The 14,911-nt window shown below is 38.3% G+C and overlaps 1 protein-coding gene across 10 annotated transcripts in view; it reads left to right on the top strand.

The window, feature by feature from the left end:
* Nucleotides 1–14,911, top strand: part of ERC2 (ELKS/RAB6-interacting/CAST family member 2) — a 982,890-nt gene that overhangs the window by 402,421 nt on the left and 565,558 nt on the right. The gene's annotated exons all lie outside the window — the stretch shown is intronic.

The raw sequence follows: 14,911 nt of genomic DNA, 5'->3' as shown, positions 1-14,911 counted from the left end.
CTGAGTCGGCACCGTTCTCCTGGGAACACCGTGGCAGCAGCACCTGGGAGGGCTGGCGGGGAGGGAGCTCACAGTCTGAGTTCCCCTTAGTCAGCTGTAGGGTCCCAAAAGGGAAGGTCCCCTTCCCTGGAGATGCCTTTGGCTGGTGGCTGTATTCTCTCTCTGGGCAGCCGTGGGTAGGGTCGGCGGAGGGGAGGAGGAGGCAATATGGCGCCTGCCGCGCGGCTCGGGTCTGTGCACACGGAGGTGCCTGGAGGAAGTTGGGAACCTGGTGCCACGTCTGCTACAGGCTCACCGCTAGCTGGCGGTGGCCGTCTCTGGACTGGGTCCGCAGGTCTCTCCACCCACTGGGGAGCCCACCAGCAGTCCCAAATGCAGGGTAGGGGAAACAGCAAATCCACCTACCCTTGCCGCTGGTCTCCGGGCTGCTCCGGTGGTCTCAGCCTCCACTTCTCCTCTGTAGCCTCCTCCTGTGGAGTCTCCCGGGGTCTCAGGTACCCCTCCTTCCGGCCCTCGTCTGCTGTATGCTCGTTTGCTTGCTTCTTTTTTCTAATTTCTGCTAGAATCTGTATTTTCTGCAGAGACACTCTGTCTGGCGGTGTTATTCGTCCGCCATCTTGCTCTTCCTATTCCTGGGAAGACCCTTTTGCCAAATAAAGCCACATTCACAGGTTCTGGAACATGGACACATCTTTTTGAGGCCATCATTCAACCCTCTACAGGTACTAAATTGATTTTCAAGATTTGAGGATGCTTGGGAAAAGCCTAGTTTACGAATGGAGAGCCAGATATGCATGTAAGTGCGAAGACTCAGGGTTAGCCTTCTAGATCCAGGGAGCCACTGTCAGCATGCCAGTGCTCCCCACACTTACGTCTCTACAAGTCGCAAGTTGCTGCTTCATCACGCTCGTCTTTTCACCAAGTCTGGATTTGGCCTCAAGAGAGCCTTCTTAACACCAGGCCCTGCGAAGCTGCTTCCAGTGGACTGGAGTGGGTCTGCGAGGCAAACAAGCAGATGATGAACAAAACAGATGTCCTGGGAGGCATGAACAGAACAGTCTCATTGAAAGACTTCCATAAGAGGCCAAGGAATTAAAGCTTTATGGAAATGGGCATAAACATTTTATGCAGGAACACGTGTTCCTCAAAGGGAAAGCTTTGGGGATGGGGTGAAGGTGGTTGTTCATGTTCCTGGTCCTTTATGTGCTTCCTAGCGGGATCCAAAGTGCCTGGTAAGAAGAATCTCCGGAGGGAAGAAATGGCTGCCTCCATGCTCCGCCTCTCAATCTATCGTAGAAATTGGGACCACTCTGCTTAATGGTGACTGCCTCTTAAAAACTCAAATTCTGCTTTCTATATGGATATAAGGAAGTCTGGCAGTATGTCTGCCCTGACAATATCCTTACTCACCTTGTCTTTGTGTAAACTTGCTTGCATTTGTAATGCGGTAGAGTGGCAAGCTTAGCTTGGTGCATTTGGTTTATCCATCATCAGAAGGTTATAGTTTCTAGACATATTTTTCCCCCCTGGCTCAGACAGTACTTCCTTTTAGATTACTGCTCTCATTTCTGGGTACTTGTGTTTCAGCTAGATAGAATGCTGTCAGCACATTTCCCCCCTCTCTAAAATCGATAATTGTTACTGGTAGGGCCATAATTTTTAGTTGTTTTTTTATTCAAGACATTCTGTTTGCAAGGCTCAGTGTGATGGAGGGTGCTGTATGTATCCCCTTAAAATGCACTGAAATGCATACTGTTTAAGTGGGTAGATGCCTTAGTGACCAGGTTTGCTGATAGGATGTCAGGCTGCTCAGAAACAACAGCCCTTTAGTGTGTGGGTGGTTTAACGGGCCCCAGCATTGTGGAATGTGAACTAACAAAATGGAATCACAAAATCACAGAATGTCAGAGTTGGGACTGCATCAGTGAGTTCCACCTCCTTATTTTACAGATGTGAAAATGTTGGGAACTCCCCATTACCAGTTGTTACTCTTTGAACAGCTAAGTTGTGATTTCTCTCATAAAATTATAGTACTGTAAACAAAGAAACCACTGCTGTGAGTAACACAATAGAATATTGTTGATCCAGTGCTCACACAGAAAATTTATTTATGCACACACCCGCACACACATAGGAAATTTGTAGGATGAAACAGATTTTCCATATCAAAGTGTTCACTGCCATAATAGTGCTGTGATCATGATAAATATTTTTAGGAGCCACCATGGTAAACCCAGAAAGGCATGGCTGTTGGTTTCTCTTTCAGAAACAACAGTGACCAAAGATTATAGGTAGCTTGACTTTAATTTTTTAAATGTCATGGCAGTTCTTGCTTCTGACTTAAGTGATTTTTAAAGTGGTTGTGTTTTTTGCTCATGGAGCTCAGCTTTTTTTTCTAGCTCCCTGTTCCTTAGTATGCTTCTAAGCTGGAAGAGGCTATAACAAGTAGCAACAGAGGAATAATTACTTGCTCTGGCTGAGGTAAATTTGCACAGGGTTTGCTGTTACCATCCATTGCAGAATCATTTATGCTCTTCCTAAAAGTCAATGATATGAAGCCCCAACTTGGCTTAAATTTGAAAGTGTGTTCCTAAATTCAACACACACCTTAATGGGATGTGTTACAGTGGAATCTCAGTAGTGAACCTTCCTTTCCTTTAGCTATTTGTGTGTATAAAAGATGTTTCTGAATACATGAGGACAGGAGAAGTGTTTCATTATACTGAAAAGCAAATCTGTGAAAAATATTTCAGTGCTAAATATTTGGCTGAAGTAAAAACATCACAGTATAAGAATATATAATATTAAAAAAAGAATATATAATATTGAGGGAAGGTGTACACCTGCAGGTGGCATTTTGCAGGATTTTCTATTTGATGACATTTTGTTTGGGGCATTTTAGAATGTTTATTTGGGATAAATCTATACATGGATATGGCAGCAAATATATATGCCATATATATGGATATGGCAGCAAATAGTAGCATGCAACCCACACACACATGTAAGTGTATGTAATATAGAAATATATAATAATAAAAAAATATTACATATATAAATCATGGTTCTACCCTTACAGCTTGGAGACCTCTCAGAGCTTCAGTGTTTTCACCTATAAATAATACCTACCTGGTCTTATAGATATAAATCTATATAGAGAGATATTTATCTGTATCTATTATATATAATATATCAAAAAGGATAAGATACATATCATAATTTTAGCACCTTTACCCTTTTTTTTCTTGCTTCTTGCCACATTCTCTTCACTCCTGTGGTTGTTATTTATGCTGTTCAAATATTTCCTGCTTTCCTCCTTCTGAGTGTGATGTTCAGAGTGGGCCCTTTGGAGACTGACTGATATGTGGTTAAGTTTTGGCTTTGCCGCTTAGAAGCTGAGTGGCTCTGGGCCTTTTTAAATGGAGAACAAGACTCTACATGTCTTTACATGGGCCACATGAAACTGCTTCAGACGTGTTAGCTAATGTTATCCTCATTGGCAGTGTCATTAGCTTTTAATGGTAGCTGCTAGAATGTTAACACAAATGTCATAATGACTAAATTTACTAATCATACGTGGATGATGGAGTATATAATGGATCATCGTAATCATAAATCATGTTACTATTCTCTTTTATAGAGTGATCGCTGTTCATTGATATTTCTACTTTATTTCTTAGAGCCTTGTAATAAAACACCTTGTAAGTCATGTTTCAACTATCTTCATGATATCTGTACTATTACCATCCCCATTTTATGGATAAGGAAACTGGAATCTTGAGAGATCCTGTCTTTCTCATGGTGAGTGAGTATTTGAACTTGAGTCTAGCTCAAGAGCCCATACTTACAGCCCTTCCTCTGTTCTGCCTCCCTACAATGTACTAACATTCTAGATAAAGAGTCATAGCAGCTGTAATGTATACCACCATAAATAATTCTTCCTGGGTAGACTGTGTTCTTGCCTTTTCCTCTACCTGCAGCATTTCTGCTCTGAGAAGGGGTAACCTAGAAATGCAGGTGTTCAATTGATTTTCTGGGAGCTCTGGGCCAGACTGGATTTACCTTCCTTTGAGTTCCCCATAGCAGTTGGTGGGTGGGATTCCTTAGTTAGTTTACAAGTGTATTTGACTAATGTGTTAATTTAATCTTTATTGGTATTACTTATATAGCTGAGTATGAAGTAGGTATTTAATAAACTCTTATTTATTTGTTTATGAATAAGAAAATAGTCTGTATACACACAGCAAATGTTTTCTCTTTCCCCAATTGGAAACATGTTATATATACTGGAACACATTGCATTTTATGTCTTGCTTTCACAAAAATTTTCTACAATTTGCCTTTTGTCTTTTTCCATGAAGATATTTTAAATTTATATTTAATGGTATGTGTCTGTGTTTTCCTTTATGGTATCTAGGCTTTTTCTCTTGCTTAGAAAGGCCTCCTATACCACAAGAATAAAAAGAAGGGCCCCCATATTTTCTTTTAGCACTTTTGTGGTTTAATTTTTTTTGTATTTAACTATTAGGAATGTATTTTTGTCATAAGGAGCTATTAATAGGTAAGATTTCACCTTTATTATTATTTTTCTAAATGAATAGTCAGTTTTCAGCCATTATTAATGGAATCATCCATGTTTTTCCTACTGAACCTAAATACCACCTTTATCATATACTAAATTTCCATGTGTATATGAATCTGTTTTGGACTCCCTCTTTTTTGTTCATGGACTGCTTTTTTTCTTGCTGCATCACCACCAACTGTTTTAATTACCAAAGCTTTAAATTATGTTTTAATACACTGCATCTCTGTCACCCGTCTCCTGACATCATGAAAGTTTAAGGTAGGCAATAGCCTTAGAAGCCATTGAGAAAAATTTTATTGGTTTATAAAGGAGGAAGATGAGTCCCTGAGGAACAAGCAACTTACCCCAGGGTCCCCTCCCCAGATGCCAGGAGAGCCAATAATGATCCTAGGGTATAGGAGAGTGGGCATATTTTGAACCAGAAGATAGGCTTTAAATTGTAGCTCTACCACATTAACCCTGTGATCCCACAGACTGTCTGTGTTTTCACCTGTAAACAATACTTACCTCACAGGTGGCCCCAGGGAATGCATGAGACATCTCACATAACCTAACTCAGTGCTAGTCACAGAGGGCATCTCAAAGGTATTAGTTGACTCTGAGCTGAGGCCTCCTGAATCCAGTGGTGTGTCCCCATTTCACCACGCTTAAACATTTCACAGCCATGTTTCAAGCTTGTACATTTCATGTCCATCCCATACCTTAAAAATATAATGGCTGTAAGACACTTTAGAACAGTCTTTCCAAAAAAATATTCTAAAGGATATTATTAAGTGTTTGTAGAAAAGAACACATTTGGCTGGGTGTGGTGGCTCACACCTGTAATCCTAACACTTTGAGAGGCCCAGGTGGGAGGATTGCTTAAGCTCAGGAGTTTGAGACCAGCCTGAGCAAGAGCAAGACCCCATCTCTACAAAAAATAGAAAAATTAGCCGGGCATAGTGGCACATTCCTGTAGTCTTAGCTACTCAAGAGGCTGAGGCAGGAGGATTGCTTGAGCACAGGAGTTTGAGGCTGCAGTGAGCTATGATGCTGCTGCTGCACTCTAGCCCAGGCAGTGGAGTGAGACTGTCTCAACAACAAAACAAAACAGGTTCTGTGGGAAAAAAAAATAGATATAGGGCAGGTCAGTTAAATCAAGTAAAATAAGATATTTGCTATGGACTGTTCTGAAACTTTAGTATGCTAATGTATTAATATCATAAATCACTAGAACTCACCTCATTTCCCAAATCTACTTCATCATGGAACACACCCCACACCCCCATTTAACTTTTGCACAACATCCAGGAGAATTTCAAGTAACAAATACTGTTTACTTGAGAATAGTATTTCTCACACATGGGAAGCAATTCCTTTACAAAGAAGAAAGAAACTTGTAGATATCCACTATTGCTTTATGTAATAGTTACTACTTATGTTCATTTAATTAGGGACAGAGATAAGACTAAACATGCTTATAGCTCTTATAGGACTATGGAGCAAAATCAAAATTATGCACTAAATGAAAACTGTAAAAATTAATAAAATTCATATTAATGAATAATTTAATATGGAGGATAGTGCACATGAATTTATTTTTTTATCTCTCACTCTCCACCCTCCCTCTTCTTAGTTTTCAGTGTTCATTATACCACTTTATGACCATATATATCCCTCATTTAGCTCCCACTTATACATGAGAACATGTGGTATTTGTTTTTCTATTCCTGAGATATTTCACTTAAGAAAATTGTCTCCAGTTCCAACCAAGTTGCTACAAAAGTCATTATTTGATTCCTTTTTATGGCTGAGTAGTACTCCGTGGTATAAATACACACACACACACACCCCACACACATATTTTCTTTATCCACTCATCAGTCTATGGCCACTTAGGTTGATTCCTTACCTTTGTAATTGTGAATTATGCTGTAATAAACACTTGTGTAGGTTTCTTTTTTGTAAAATGACTTTCTTCCTTTGGAAATGTTAGGTAGATGTTAGGATCTCTGGCTCTTCTTGGGACAAGTGTTCCCTGTTTTGGTGCCATTTCGAGCAATTGCTCCACCTGGGTGAAGAATAAGGGTGGACACTCCATTTTAGTCCCTTAATCCTATCTCGAGCAACTACTACACCTGGAGGAGGGAATGCTTTATCAATCTAGGAATTCCCCAGCCCAGGCATAATAAGATTTAGAAAGTGACCTAGAGTAACCTCAGGGTAATTAAGATGCCATTGGCTTGAATCTACATTGCAATTCACCCCCACCCCCACCCCCCCGTAGGCTTTCTAAGAGGGAGCTCATATAGGCAGATGGAATTTTGAGGACACCTGTTGATCATTTGATAACATCCTACACTTCTCAAGAGCCCTCCTCCAGACTGGGCTAATAAAAGGAAACAATCTGAGAAGTTAATAGGAAGTGTGTGAATCAGTGAGGTGGTTTGTCTCTCTCCACTCGAGGAGACAGACCCATTTTATTCTATAATAAAGAGCTGCTCTGTGAAACTCCTCTCTGCCTGAGTTTCCTCTGTCATGCTGACCTTGCTGGTGATTTTTCCAAGAAAGGAGTCATAGGACCAGGATAATAGTCTGGACTTGACACTTTGGTGTGTCTGGTCATTTTTCAGCTAAGAGTACACCAAGAACCAAGGCTAGATACCCACCCTGACATCTTTGGTGCTGAAACCCAGGATACTGACAGGTAGATACCCAGTAGTGGGATTGCTGGGTTGAATGGTAGGTCTACTTTTAGTTCTTTGAGAAATCTCTATACTGTTTTCCATAGGGGTTGTACTAGTTTAAATTCCCACCAACGGTGTATAAGCGTTCTTTTTTCACTGCATCCATACCAACATTTATTATTTTTGACTTTTAATAATGGCCATTCTGACAAGGTAAGGTGGTATCTCATTGTGATTTTAATTTGTGTTTCCCTGATGATAAGTGATGTTGAGTATATTTTCAATATGTTTGTTGGCCATTTGTCTATCTTCCTTTGAGAAAACTCTGTTCATGTCTTTGGCTCACTTTTTGATGGAGTTAGCTTTTTCTTCCTGATTTGTTTGAGTTCTTTGTAGATTCTGAATATTAGTCCTTTGTTGGATGTGTATTTGGGAATATTTCTTCCATTCTTTAAGTTTTATATTTACTTTGTTGATTATTTCCTTTGTGCAGAAACTTTTAGGATTAATTAAGTCCTACTTATTTATTTTTTGTTGCCATATTTGCTTTGAAAGTCTTAGTCACAAATTCTTTGCCTAGGCCAATGTCAAGAAGAATTACATTTTCTTTTAGTATTTTCATGGGTTTAGGCCTTACATTTAGGTCTTTAATCCATTTTGAGTTAATTTTTATGTATGCTGAGAGAAAGGAATCTGGTTTCATTCTTCTGCGTGTGTGTGTGTGTGTGTGTGTGTGTGGCTATCCAATTTTTCGAGCACCATTTATTGAATAGAGCATCCTTTCCCTGGTGTATGTTTGTGTTTGCTTTGTCAAAAATCAATTGATTGTAGCTATATGGCTTTATTTCTGGGTTCTCTATTCTGTTCCATTGGTCTGTGTATGGTACCAATACCGTGCTGTTTTGGTTACTATAGCCTTGTAGTATAATTCGAAATCAGGTAATGTGATCCCTACAGATTTGTTCTTTTTGTTTAGGATTGTGTTGGATATTTAGGCTCCTTTTTGGTTCCATGTGAAGTTTAGGATTGTTTTTTCTAGATCTGTGAAAAATGACATTGGTATTTTGGTGGGAATTGCACTGAATCTATACATCACTTTGGGCAGTGTGGACATTTTAATGGTGTTGATTCTTCCAGTCTAAGATCATGAAATGTTTTTCCATTTGTCTGTGTCATCTATGATTTATTTCATCAGTGTTTTGTAGTTCTCCCTATAGAGATTTTTCACCTCCTTGGTTAAGTATATTCCTAGATATTTTAAGTGGTCTTGAGTTATTGATTTGACTCTCAGCTTGACTATTATTAGTGTGTAGAAATGCTGTTGATTTGTGTACATCAATTGTGTAACTTGAGACTTTACTGAATTTATCAATTGTAGCAGTGTTTCGGTGAAGTCTTTAGGGTTTTCTAGATATAAAATCATATCATTAGCAAACAGGGACAGTTTGACCTCCTCTTGCCTGATTTGGATTCCCTTTATTTATTTCTCTCACCTGATTGCTCTGGCTAGGACTTCCAGTACTATGTCGAATAGAAGTGGTGATGTTGGGCGTCCTTGTCTTGTTCCAGTTCTTGGGGGAAAGCTTTCACCTTTTTCCCATTCATTATGATGTTGGCTGTAGGTTTGTCATATATGGCTTTTATTATTTTGAGGTATGTTACTTCTATGCCTAGTTTGAGGGTTTTTTTATCACGAAGGGGTGCTGGATTTTATCAAATACCTTTTCTGCATCTGTTGAGATGATCATATGGTTTTTGTCTTTAATTCTATTTATGTGGTGAATCACATTTATTGAATTGTGTATGTTGAATCATCCTTGCATCTTTGAGATGAAACCCACTTGATCATGGTGAATTATCTTTTTGATGTGCTGTTGAATTTGGTTTGCTAGTATTTTGTTGAGGATTTTTTTCATCTATGTTCATGAGGAATATTGGTCTGTAGTTTTCTATTTTTATTATGTCTTTTTTTGGCTTTGGTGTCTACTGGCTTCATAGAATGAATTAGAGAGGATTCCTTCCTTCTCAATGTTATAGAACAGTTTCAGTAGGATAGGTGCCAGTTCTTTGTAGTCTGGTAGAATTTGGCTATGAATCCATCTGGTCCTGGGCTTTTTTTGTTGTTGTGGTGGTGGTGGTGGGGAGAGACTTTTTATTACTGTTTCAATCTAGCTACTCATTATTGGTCTGTTCAGGATTTCTATTTCTTCCTGATTTAAGCTTGTGAGGTGGTATGTTTCCAACAATTTATCCATTTCCTCTAGATTTTCTAGTTTTTGTTATACATGACTTTATATTTGATATGAATGTCATACCAACTACAGTGAGTCAAGTGTTAGTTCCAGATGCCTGAAGTTGTAGTATGCTGTATGATGATCCAGTTTCCTCACTGCTATTTTTAGTTATAGTGCTGATAAACAGCTTGTTTGCATGGTTGCTGTGATGTCTTGTGGCTGAGACTTGGAAGGAATATATCAGAGAAATAAGAAGTCCTTTTATGCTTTTTTCCCATTTCACCTCAAAGCAATCTTAAGTTCATACACAAGGGCATATATAAAAATCTGTTAAACATCCTTCATTGTAAGGAGTTATTTACACAATCCAGAATAAGTTCACTTTATCTTTGGAGACAGTCATAGAAAGGAAGAGACAATGAAAAAGAAATGAACAGATAGCATAAAAAAATTCTTACAGTGAACTCATGGATCCCTGAACATAGGTCCCCATCCTCCAGGAGTATTTGAAAGATATGACTCTAAAGTATGGGTTTATATCATATGATTGCAGTCCCTAATTTGTTAGTTATTTATGAATACTTCAGGCATGCCTGGGTGGAGGATACTTGTTTAGATTTATTGAAAAACACTGATCTTGATGTCACAAAACTATTACTCAATCATAATACCAAATTATCAGTGATTTAAGTTCTTTGGACTTCAGTGATAGCTAGTAATTCCATGGTATATCTAAGTAGGATCAATATTTTAAAATTTTATGTTAAAACACACTTTAATTTTTAAATTCAATGTCTTTACTTGAAGGGAAAGTGCAATATAAATGATAGGTAGTATTTTCTTAAACTTATTTTCTTGGTAAATAAATGTTTTGAAGATGGGCTTTTCAAATGTTAGGAGGTACTAAGATTGATAGCTTTGCAAATTGGTTTTAAGTATTTTGAATTTATAACTATCATCATGTTGCAAAATAACATTGACTTTGGAATGGCTTCCTTCCTTTTGTAGTAATTCAAAAATATTATGACAGCTATAGTTTTATAGTGAGCATAAAAACCAGTGAGGTAAGTTCAATGAGGTAAGGTTAGTGTTGGAAGTTTTATTAACGAAAACTTTAAGTATTAACACATGAGTTACAATTCCCATGTGTTTTCAGAAATTTGCTGGAACTGAACTGAACATTAAATTTTGAACTTTGGACTAGTCACTTAAAACCACCTAATTTTAGTGTAAGAGGTAGCCAAAAACTTAAGTATGAAAACAGCCTTTATAAAGTTGGCTGGATTATTAACCCATACATGATATGAATTCTTCCACGTAGGTGATGCAAAGCACTCTAACCCAGCATTGTTTTCTTCTAGTAGGTGGCATGTGGGACTTGGGTATAATTTTTTGACAGGTAGGTAAGACAAATGCATCTTTACAACCTGAAAATCTCAACTGTGTTATTAACAAGCTGGTAATTTTAAGTTAACTTTTATAAGCACAGCATGTGGTTATATAATACTAAATATCCCTATTCTATTTTTTTGAATTGAAATTGTAAAAGAATAGACATAGTCTATGAGAAGGGTATACTGTAGATGATGAAGCACTCTATTATTGTAACCATTATTATTTCTCTCTGTGCCATCTAAATATTTTTAAATATAATATAAATATTTTTTTTCTTGTCAAGTGTCTAAGCCTTTGCTTGCTAGCTGAAGTCAGCACACAAAAGAGGAATTATGTGGTCCTTCTCCCACCCCCATTCAGTGTCAGTGTATTGACTGCTGTGATCAACAGGAGGATAAATAACCATTGACATTAGCTAGCTGCCTACAAAGATTGAAATCTTTTTACCCATGACTGTGAGAGCATACAATAAAAAACCTATTAATAAAACCAGGACCTCTTTTAAGAAAGGGATTTCTCTGGTTTTCAACTATATAAATGTCTTCTCCTTATAAGTTCGTTAATTTGGTCTCTGACAGCTGCATTTAAACGGGCATGAATCTGTAAATGTGCAGAAGCTGTCCTACTTAGTCTTCTGGAGAGATGTTGGTGTAATTATAGGACTGCTCGTCCACGTGTAGATTAGACTTCAGTCTAGCTTCTGTGGTATCAGGAGCTTGCAAGTTATATAGCCATTTGCCTTTTGGATGTTTCCCAGCCATCTCAAACTACACACACCTAATCCTAAACTCTTGATTTCCCTTTCTCAAGTCTGATGCTCCCCAGTCTTTCCCAGCACAGGCAATAATTCCACTATCCGATGAGTAGTTCCAGCCAGTAACCCAGCAGTTATCTTTGATGTCTTCCTGTCTTTCACCCCCACACATACAAACCCTCAGTTCTGCCAGCTGTCTCCTGATTATATCTCAGACACAGCAACATGTGCCCCCTGTCCCGCTGTCTCCTTCTGGCCCACTGCTGCAGCTCCCGAGCAGCTGCAGAAGTCAAAAAGTAGAAGAGTATAACCTCTGCCTCCATTCCTGTCCCCTAGTGTCTGTTTTCCATAGAACACAATTTTTAAGAAAAAAATGCTCAAATTGTCCTATCCTTCACTGGTAACAAGACTGTATTGGTCTTTAATAACTTCCTTGCTTTCTGGCTCAATAAGGTACTCTGTACTCACCTGTATATTCCTGCCCCAGACCTAAAATTAATTATTTCTACAATGAACATGGATTTCTTTTAGTGAGAAATGGTTTTTAGAGTCCGCAATCTGGGCATTTGGGGTGGGTTCTTACTGCTACTGAGGTGGTCAATTTTTTCTAAGTCTTTTTAGTGGACAAAGCTAGAAAATAATTCTGGGAAGAGAAAATGCATCATGTGTTTATAATATTTCCAACTTGAATTTAGTATTATAAGACTTTTATTTAAGTTCTTAGATTTTATATGTGTATAATTCCCCTCTTATCCCAAAACTTGTGTTTATTGATGATATTGACATAATACTTATTTGCTCACAAATATATGGTTCACTAAATCACAGATCTGATTGTCTTGTTAAAAGGCTGTATCCCCTCTTGGTAGGAATATAAATTTAGTACAAGCTCTATGAAAAACAGTATGGAGATTTCTCAAAGAACTAAAAATAGAAGTACCGTTCGATCCAGCAGTCCTACCACTGGGTATCTACTCAAAGGAAAAGAAATTGTTATATAAAAAAGGTACCTCTACTTGTATGTTTATTGCAGTCCAATTCACAATAGCAAGGATATGGAGCCAACCTAAGTGTCCATCAATAGGTGACTAGATAAAGAAAAGGTATATATACACAAGGGATTACTACTCAGTCATAAAATTAATGAAATCATGTTGTTTGCAGCAACATGTATGGAATCGGAGGCAATAAGATTCCAATATGTATGGAATCCTAAGTGAAACAACTCAGAAAAATATGGCATAGTTTCACTTATAAGTGTCAGCTAAATAATGTGCACACATCATATGGACATGGAGCGCGGAATGACAATTCCACTCAGGAGCATGGGAGGTGGGAGAGGGTGGGTGATGAGAAGTTAATTAACCAATTTTCAGTTGTCCATCAAATATTAATATAAAGAATACTGAGGCAGTTTTAGTAACTAATTGTAGAATATTAGCCATTAATTAAAGTCTTTCATAGTTAATTATTAAATAATTACCCCTGGTGAATGTATTTCAAGTTGGGAAATACACCCACTCACCCAGGTACCCTTCCATACTGACATACATATCATACAGCATATGCTGAAATATTTTAAAATATCAAACAATATCACACTCTGGTACACGTTAGAGCCCAAAACCTTATTTACTGGTTCTCCACTCTTCTGAGGGCTGTTGATCAGCAACCTTTATTGCATTCCTGCAGTATGTAAATCACTGCATTAGAGACTGTAGAAATCAATCAGAATAATAAAATATAATAACCACAGCAGAAATTTATTGAGTGTTTCTAGGTACCAGGCACTGTGCTAAGTGCTTTATCTGTGTTCTTTAATTTAATCCTCAAAATAACCTGATGAAGGAGGTACTGTTATTGTCCCATTTTGCTTATAACACCTGAGTTATTCTCTTGACCATGGGTCCTCAAACTTTTTAAACAGGGAGCCAGTTCACTGTCCCTCAGACTGTTGGAGAGTGTGCACTGTGGGTCCAGGACGAGTTGGCTGCTAAGCAGGACAGGCAGCAGCGGCAAAAACACCCAGTGGGCCGGATAAATGTCCTTGGCAGGTAGCATGTGGCCCTCGGGCCATAGTTTGAGGACACCTGATCTTAACATTTGGAAGGCCATTGTTAGGAGTTAGTTGAGCCTGTATATATTTGCAGTGCAAAGGGTATTGCAAAATAGAGTTGTGTACTTGAGCCACTTGTTTATCCAAACTGAAGCTCAAACTGATGAGCTTTAAGAGGATCTTTCCTCTTCAGTCTCTTTCTCTCTTCTTCCCAGGGCCTTGATATTTAACCTCTGTGTCTGCTCCCCCAAGGTGCTGCTGCTGCATCTTTTAGCTCTGTCATTGCCTTTCTGTCATTTCCCCCCCTTCTTTGGATTTGGGTCGAAAAGAGAGGAGAATAGAGGGTCCTACAGGTGGGAAGAATGGAGGGAGGCACAGTGGCCCTCTTTCTTTAGGTTCATGGTAATTTCTAAGACAAACAAAGATTTTTAGTTTTAAGATACCTACTTTTTAACAAAACCAGGGCAAATTATTATAATAATTTCTGAGTTGTGTAACACATCATACTGTACATCCAACTGATGTCAGGGATTGGGGATAGAGTGAGGGAGATTCTGCTTTTCTTGGTCACCTGAAGGTCCAGACTCAGGGAGGTTCTACTAGCGTGTGGCTCCACCATTTGGATATGTAACCTCGAAATCCCTGAGGAAGAGGAAGAGTGTGGTGGCACAGATGGAAGTGTTGTACCTCACTTCTGCTTATGTTTCATGAATAAATCACAAGGGGGCTGGGAAGTGTGGTCTTCCCTGTCCGTGTTCAAGAAGGAGAGTTGGATGTGAGTGAGAACTAGTGGTTACTACCACAGCGAGTTTTAGGTTTTAAGTTATTTTTAGTGTTTGTGTCTTTGAAGGCTGTGTACATTATGCATTCTTCCAACTTTAAAACTGTCTCCTCAATTGAATGATTGTAAGTTGAATCAAATTCAAATATACCCTTGACCCAAGTCTTCTGTTAGGAAAAACAAACAAATGAAACATTGTGAAATAAAACTATATTGGGAGCTTTTGTGAGTGTTCCAGTTTCATTTTCTTTTAAAATTGTTCATTATGATAGCATGTTTATTCAATTCTTGAAGTGTTGTCGAGCAGGTAGTATCTAATCTGTGAAAATTTTCAAGTGGCCCCTTTTACTCTCATGTATTTTTTTCTCTCAAGTATTGCTGTAGTCATTTTAAGATTGAAATGAACTATTTGATTTTTAAAAATTATTTATGGTGCATCA

The sequence above is a fragment of the Microcebus murinus genome, chromosome 1 (genome assembly GCF_040939455.1).
Source record: "Microcebus murinus isolate Inina chromosome 1, M.murinus_Inina_mat1.0, whole genome shotgun sequence".
NCBI classification, from domain to species: domain Eukaryota; kingdom Metazoa; phylum Chordata; class Mammalia; order Primates; family Cheirogaleidae; genus Microcebus; species Microcebus murinus.
This window is presented reverse-complemented; position numbering and strand designations above follow the sequence as displayed.